Genomic DNA, 8,928 nt, shown 5'->3' with positions numbered 1-8,928 from the left:
TCAAGACTGTCATACACCAAGGACTCCTTGTACTAATCATAACTATCAGTGGAGAAATAGTCTGAAAGGTTTGACTATCCTAGGGAAAACAGGTCATACAGAATATCCAGATCATTTGGGGTGGATTGTTCTAATTTAGATTAGCTTGCTTTAAAGAGGTAGACAGAATAGAGATAAAGATAAGGTAATGTAACATGACTTAAATAGACCTAACATAGTTCATTTCAAAAGTGATGCAGATACCCATATGTCTGTTGGAGCAGCTTTTGGGTTCAAGGCTTAGGAAATTTTTGATTTAAGAATGACAAAAATTCAATATATTTGTTTTTTTTATGTTATATCACAGCAGTTACTCAAAGACAAGTGTGTGGTAAGTTCTTACATGTCAACTAATTCTACCCTCCTCCTCACCTTCCTCTCTTTGAATGCTTTCTTCAGCACCTCTCTCTACTTCTTTTCTACCTCCTGTTTTGCTCTTTGCTCTGCCTCCTCTGCTTCTCTTTTCTTTCTCTCTGCTTCCTCAGCTTCCTGCCTTACCACACAGCAGCTCCACATCTGTCATGGTCTGCACTCGCTCCCCTCCTCTGATGCAAAGTAACTGTTGTCCTTACAGAGAGTCCGCAGCATCTGGGAATAGAGGATACTATACTAATGATTTTCAGCCTTGGTTATTGCTGCAATGTTGCATATCTTGCTATCTTTTTACTGCTATTTTTTTCTAGTAAACTCTGGAACTCCTGCCTGCTCCAATCCTCTCTCCTCTCTCTTCTTCTTGTTTTTGCCTGATTCCTCTGCTTTCCTTTTGGGACTAGCATCTCAGTGGACTTTCTTTCCTTGTCTTGCCCTTGACAAAGATCTTGCATAAAAAATGTTATATATATATATATATATATATATATATATATATATATATATATATATATATATATATATATAATATAGAAATATATATATATATGTATATATATATATATATAGAGGTGTAAATATATACAGATACAGAGATGTTCTTCATCACTGTTCTTTTTCTATAAACTTACCCATTCTTTATGCAATAGACAAAAAGCAGGCAATTAATTTTCAAATTAAAGTAAAACAAGAACAGCTTTTTGCAATCTAAATTATCATTTCTATCAAAATTAAATTTGAAGTATTATGAACAACAGAACTCCTTGTATAAAATCTCTTGGGATAATGCATCAAAATTTCAAAGGATACAACGAAAATAAATCTGAAAGTAATAATAATGAGAATATTTTAATGTGAAATGTTACAGAAGATGAAAGTGGGTAGAGTTTCATTTTTTTTCTTTTTCTTTTTTACCTTTTTTAGCTTCTCTATCCAGACGCTCCTAAAATGAATGATACTTAAAGAAGGGTAGAAGGCGACCAGGCAAGTCATGAGAACTTGGCAGGTGACAAAATATTCAAAGAAACTAAAAGGAAGTTAAAGGAATCAGGAACAATGTAGTGGGCCTGCTTGCCATAGCCAGGGATCATTATTATTATTATTATTATTATTATTATTATTATTATTATTATTATTATTATTATTATCATCATCATTATTATTATTATTATTTATTTTTTTTTTATATATATATGGAGGATCACTGGCCAAGGACAACAAAGACTGAAAAAAAAAAAAAAAAAACATAGAAAGAGTGAAGAGGCCCACTGAGGTGCTGGCTCCTGAACACAGTCAAGTGTTAGTCAAACAAACAGGGTAAGTGCCTTGAAACCTCGCTCTTGAAAAGAGTTCAAAGTCATAGGAAGGTGGAAATACAGAAGCAGACAGGGAGTTCCAGAGTTTACCAGAGATAGGGATGAACAGTGATTGAGAGTTAAGTCGGTTAACTCTTGCATTAAAAGAGGAGTAGACAGAATAGAGATGAAAGAAAGAAAAAGAGAAAGACTTGTGCAGTGAGGCATGCAGTTAGCAAGATCAGAAGAAGAGCAGTTGGCATGAAAATAGCAGTAGGAGGTAGCAAGAGACTCAACATTACTGGTCAGTGATGAAAATAGAGGCTGAAGACAGTCAGTTAGAACACACTAAGAAGAAAGTGCACCACGAAAATTCAATATATTTGTCAGGAGAATTTTTTGATAGTAATCACAGCAGTTTAAGCGATCACAGAGACAAGTGTGTGGTAAGTTCTTACATGTCAAGCAGATTCTACCCTCCTCCTCACCTTCCTAACCTCTTTTTGAATGCTTCTTCAGCACCTCTCTTTCCTTCTTTTCTGCCTCCTGTTTTGCTCTTTACTGACCTCCTCTGCTTCTCTTTTCTTTCTCTCTGCTTCCTCAGCTTCCTGCCTTACCTGAAAACACCAAATTTACACATTAGCAATGCAACATATCATTAAAAAAAAGACAACATAGCATGGTATTTCAAAATATATGGCATTTCCGAGCATAAGACACCAGAAAAATACAAATCAATGAGAAAAATGTGAAGCCTTGGTCTGTTGTAGAAATCAATGCATATATGTGTCCGAGAGTAGTTAGAGATTGGCCTGGTGCTAATACTGGAGATCACAATGTGCACTCACCCTCTCCTCTTCAATATGTTTTTGCCTGATTGCCTCTGCTGATTTGCCTTTTTCTGAGCCAGTCTTCTTTCCTATGTCTTCTTCTTATAAATCTTAAAAAAATTATATATATATATATATATATATATATATATATATATATATATATATATATATATATATATATATATATATATATATATATATATAATTCTTCATCTCTTTCCCTCTTTTTCTATAAACTTACCCATTCTTTAGCTACAGAAGTAGACAGCAAAAGCGTTGAGTCAATTAATTTTTCCACATAAGGAGTCAGGAAGTAAAACAAGAACAGCTTCTTTGCAATCTAAATCATCATAAACCTTTCCATCAAAATGAAATTTGAAGTATTATGTAACAACAGAAAAAAGTACTCCTTGTGATAAATATCTCTTGTGGATAATGCACAAAATTTCAACTTTTATTGGGATACAACGAAAATACACGAAATCAGTAATAAGTAACGAAACATACTGTGGCTATCCTTGGGTCACAGGCATATGCATTGTCAAACTAGCCTGGGTCGCAATCGACCCATCTCCTCGCTTCCGACGCCTCGCTGCCGCTCTACCTTGTTCTGCTTCTCTATCCATCGACGCTCCTCCCGGCTGGCAAGATTGACGCTTGATTTAAAGAAGAAGGAAGGCGACCACAACATTGCAGTCACATTGCACTGTTACAAAATATTCAAAGAAACTAAAATGACCAGTTAAAGCAATCAGAACAATGCTGCAGTGCCAGTTTTCCTTGCCATAAGTCTGGGTCATTCTGTCACGTAGCCATATTATATTTTCTTGTTATTTTTTCCAATGTCAATCTAGGCTTACAGTTATCTGGGCAATTATTTCCAATTATTCAATTAAAATTTTATTCAATGTTAATGTTTCAAGATACAAAATTTCACCATTTTTAACTTGCCTTTTGGAAGATAAAAGCAAGGCACAGGTGACATACACATAACTCTAAAAAGACCAGACATACAAATAGTGAAGACTCACTCCTGTCCCTTCTCCTTTTCCTCCTCATCCAGATATGAAAACTCTCGCCAGGAATCAAAGTCGTACCAGAATCCATAAAAGCGATCAACCTGCACAGTGATGAAAATTAAGTCGGTTAACAATACAAAATAAACACTATTCATAAAGAAATCTTGAAATGATGTTTTATGTGTAAGTTACTGGACCCTCTATGCTGAGGAAAATTATAGTGTATGATATTTTAAACAAACTTTCAAAATTACTGGTCTATCTTTCCATCAACATAGCATATGATGATGGTAACTATAAAAAGTAAACTGTCACCAAATATCTACTTGCATTTCTGCTACTATTAATCTCACTTCTAAAACTAGTACAAGGGAGATTGATGTGACTGTACAGGCCAATCACTCTCTCCAGTTGTTAATCTGCTAATCTGGACTGACCTTTTGTTTGGTGTCATCAGGTTTGCCCAAGCCAGGAACGTGCTTGTGGGTGGACCAACGAGCATTACACTAGCAAACACCCCTGTGAAAATCTGCAATGCAACACTGTGCCTTACAAAGATGTGGTGGAGACTGAAGAAGATGGAGAGAGAGAGAGAGAGAGAGAGAGAGAGAGAGAGAGAGAGAGAGAGAGAGAGAGAGAGAGAGAGAGAGAGAGAGAGAGAGAGAGAGAGAGAGAGAGAGAGAGAGAGAGAGAGAGAGAGAGAGAGAGAGAGAGAGAGAGAGAGAGAGAGAGAGTTATATAATCTAATATATCAGACCTGACATTACAATCATCCAGAGATGGAGTTAATCCCTTCAGTGATATGTAATCATCCACACCACTACAAGTGGAATCCCAGTATACAATCTTTATAACCACCTGAACAAAGAAAAAGCGGTGATAAAGGAATAGATTTTAATGCAATTTCTGACAGCCAGTAAGTAATGTTTGGAGAACAATCAAGGCTGTAGATATGTGAGAGAATTGTCCCAGAGTGGTTAGTGGTAAAGAAAAGATGTACCAAATAGCAATGAATACTGAACTTTCAATTCTTTGTTGAGTCATTTTCTTCCTAATAGGAGTTAGCGCTTGCTTTGTGTGCACATATATTTGACATTACAGTATGACATGGAGTTAAAAGACCTTTGAATTCTTTTGTGGAATAAATTTTCTTCTTAGTGGGGATCAGCGCTTACCTGGAAGAAGTTTGCCTTATTGTGTGCACTGACAGCCGGACACCTCGTCATCAAACTCTGGGTCACGGAGTCCCAGGAGCGTCGCTTGATGGGGTCCCCGAGAATCTCATAGGCTTTGGTGATGCAGGTGAAGTAGTCATCGTCATCCTCACCTCACCTCCACCGCCAGCTGCTCGCCGCTTGTCTGGGTAGTGCCACCAGAACCATCGTGCGGTCTGTGAGGAGTAACACAATGAGACGGAAGTGCACACTAATGCTGCACTCTGTTTCCTTGCAAGTGTTGGGTCATCCTGTTTTAAGCACGTACCAAAGGGAATGCTAATTATTATATTAGACTTACAGATATCTTAGCATAAAACCAGCTGATCAGAAAATATAATGTCTATCTAAAAAATAAATCTATCTATCTATATATCAGGTTGCCAATCCCACATGGGGTGGCCCAGACAAACCACCACACACTCTTACAAATATCATTCACACTCACTGTAGCCATAGGGGCGCCAACTATTCTTCAGACACATTCTCTCTGCTCTTCTGTATGCACACACTCTAGCTATTCAATTCAAGAGCTTGTTAAAAAGCTAACAGTTATGGGCATGGTTTCATAATTAATAGTAATTACTACAAACAACATGATGGCATTCCCTTTGGGGATTCTACTTTAGCAAATGTATCCCAAATGATTGGTGTGAGCAAAACTTCAATAATTAGCCATGCAATGTCAATAGCAGGCAACAAACTGTGCCACTGTGCCAGATGATTGACAAAAGTCAACTGACCTTGGCAATGCTCCTCGCTGTGGGCCACAAGGAAGACACAGCTCGCCCACAGCTGCTTCGCCCTACTCACTGTCAGTGTGGCCACACTTATTTGAGGTACAATGCTCCCACTTTTCTCACCAAAAACTTTATCACACTCACCTGCTTGCTCACAACCATTGCCAGTGTGGCCATAGTCATAGTCTCAGAAAACCACCATACTACACCCCAAGGGCTTTGAAGTACCAACAGAATGCCAACCACATACATCCATAGCAAGGCACAAATAAAATGTAGTTATTGAAAATATACAAAATAAAATAAAAATACCAAGACTAAAAGGAGGGCTGACACTGCAACTGAAAACTGGCACTATAAAAATACCTTCAAACAGCAGGTGCACTAAAACTTGGTACTCAGTACACTATGCACTCTAGCTCCAGATGCCACCAGGACTTACACAGCTCTTTTGATAGTCATCATCAGAGGCCTTGTACCTGTGCTTTCGGAGTCCCAGTATTACACTGCATAATGGTCACTGGTCCTGAAAGGCAATGTTGTAGAAATGTATCAATATATAAAAGAAAGATACTAATCAAATAAATGACAGAGGTAAGTGATGCTCTCATAGTGAACAATCAAGACAGAACTATATATGCTAGATAAGTTTAGGTTTTGAAAAGAGCTTAGTAAGAACTAGTTCACAGAGTAGTGGACAAATAGAACAGGCTTAGCATTCATGTGGTCAGCACCTACACCATAAGTGATATCATGAGGTTAGATGACTAGGCATATGCATATAGAGGCCAGATGGCAATAGGAAGGCTGACTGCATGGGGGAAGAGAGGAGGATAACAGATTTTCATGGTTAGTACAGGAGTTATCCAGTGTAGGCCAGCCAATCTTTTGCAGTCTTACTCCATTCTTATGTTGCTATGACTGGACCATGCTGGCTGAGTTCTCACCTTCCAGTCTGCTGGGTTGAGAGAGCGAAGATAAGTTAGTATGTCATCCTCCACCTCCACCTCCTGAGCCTCCTCCTCCTCACTCTCCTCTTCACTTTCCCCAACTGAGGAGGTGAGGTGGCCCCGCAGACGCCGTGCCTCATATATGTGGCCAAGCCATCGTCCCACTGGTTCTACCTCCCACCTGGATGAGTGCTGTGGAAGGGAGAGGTAGAGAGAGAAAATAAAACAGATATTACCAAGAATACCATTCAGGATGCTGAGGAAATAAAGGACATATTGTACAGAAAGAGACAGAAAAGAAGAAAATACCATAAGAGAACAACTAGAAGGTCATCTCTCTAAAAAGTACACACACACACACACACACACACACACACACACACACACACACACAAAGAGACAGACCATAGAAAAGATAAAGAGATGTTGTTGTAGAGATTATACACCAAAACATCATCTGAGAAATTCTCATCTACATACAAAGCCCCCTGGTTAAGTTAAGTTAGTGTTCTTAATGGGGACATCCACTGGAGAAAGATGCACTGGTTAAGCTGGATTAGAAGTGTCTTTAAAGGGGGGACAGGACTCGCCTTTCAGTTAGCCATTGGGTAAAGTTAGGTTAAGCCTAAGAAAGTTCCCCAGTTTTCAATATATGGCACCTCATCCTTAGACTTTCCAACGAATGTCAAAATTTGGCATAATTTAGCTTCTTCCCACCCTAAAACTCCATTTTCCCACCATGTCTCCAAGCTTGTTAGGGACAGAAAAAAGATAGGATTTGTGGTGTTAAACTGCCAATTTACTGGTAAGAATAGCATAATGGGAGATCTGGGTGATGGAGCCTCCCAATTAGCAAGGTTAGTAATCTCACAGTTAGAATAGTGTAGTGGGGAATATGGGGGGGATGGGATATTCTCTGTTTGTTGACTATTTTTAAGGATTTCTGCGCAAAAGCAGTGTTTTACTCCTTAAACTTTTCAGGCTTCCCAACTTTGGTTTATTTTGGCCTGCACTCCCCTACCTTAAAAATGTAAAAAGAAAACAGGAAAAGGAGTGGAGAAAATTAACGGTGAAAAAAATTGTATTGCCGGACATAAATGAAAAACCTAAAATTCTATAGATATAAAATGTAGATATATTAACAAAGTTTCTATGATATCTCTTTCAAAGCAATTAACTAAAAATAAAGCCTGAGGGAAAGAAAAGGATAATATGGGAGATAACCTTAAAAAAAAAAAAAAAAAAAACCTCTTCTAGGGTTAATACGTACATGTCAGATAGAATTAAGGTTTGGTAGAATATCATGCAATATATATCAACTTCTGGAAACTTGTTAAAAAAAAAAAAAAAAAAAAAAAAAAAAAAAAAAACAAGGTTAATGAAACTGATGCATTCCCATGCTACACCCTCCCCTTCCAAGTGCTTGAGGGTCACTGTTGGCTGGCTGCTGGAGCTGTGCAGGGCAGGGTGAGGTTAGCCATTAAGGGAATCAGAATACTTATAGTTATTTTGAAGTTATTACTTAATTATGAAAAAAAAAAAAAAAAAAAAAAAAAAAAAAAAGGCAAAAAAAAAAAAAAGGCAAAGTTAGGGTTAGGGGTTAGGTTAGTTTAGGTTACGTCAGGGTTAGGCTAGGTTAGCAAGACCCTTCAAATAACTTTAAAGTATTGTGATTCCTGTAATGGCTAACCCTGCCCTGCCCCACACACCTCTCGCAGCCAGCCAGCAATGACTCCTCGACAACTCAGACGAGGAGTGTGTAGCATGGGGATGCATCAGTTCATTAACCTTTTACCTTTTTTTTGCTTAAACAAGATTTCTGTAAGTTGATATATATTGCAAGATATGCTACAACCTTAATTCTACCTTATTAGACATGTAAGTATTAACTTCAGAAAAGGCTAAGGTTACTTCAGAAGAGGTTTAGGTCCATATTCCCCCAACAAACACTTACTATGATTTCAAAGCCACAGAATGTACTATGTGCCCAGGGAGGTACCACCCCTGTCGCCCCCTTAATCTGTTCGGTAAAACTGCAGGGTTGGACCTCCTCTCTATTCATTAAAAACACATTGCAACGTGATAGAGTACTTACTATAGAACATGTCTGTTCAGATTAGTTTTCAATGTGGGGAAGGCTTTTGTAAGGCCATAGTAATTAAATTAATAGCGCGCCTGCCTCAGAAACTAAGTCCACAATCATCCCAAGGATATAAGTTAGGTTAGGTTAGTAACCTTAGGGGTTCCAGGGGAGGCACAGCCCCCCCTGGACCCCCTTTCTCACACATTGGATGAATATAATTGAATACAAGAAAGGAGAGAGGAAATAATGAAAGTCTTCTTCTTCTCTCTCTCTCTCTCTCTCTCTCTCTACCTAGCCATGTCGACACACGGCCTTGAAGACAAACCCTTTCACCACCACTACCACCACCACCACCTCCTCCTCTTCCTCCTCCTCTTCTTCTTTCG

Source organism: Scylla paramamosain, unplaced genomic scaffold (genome assembly GCF_035594125.1).
Source record: "Scylla paramamosain isolate STU-SP2022 unplaced genomic scaffold, ASM3559412v1 Contig78, whole genome shotgun sequence".
In the NCBI taxonomy this organism is placed as follows: Eukaryota; Metazoa; Arthropoda; class Malacostraca; order Decapoda; family Portunidae; genus Scylla; species Scylla paramamosain.
Note: the sequence above shows the minus strand (reverse complement) of the source record.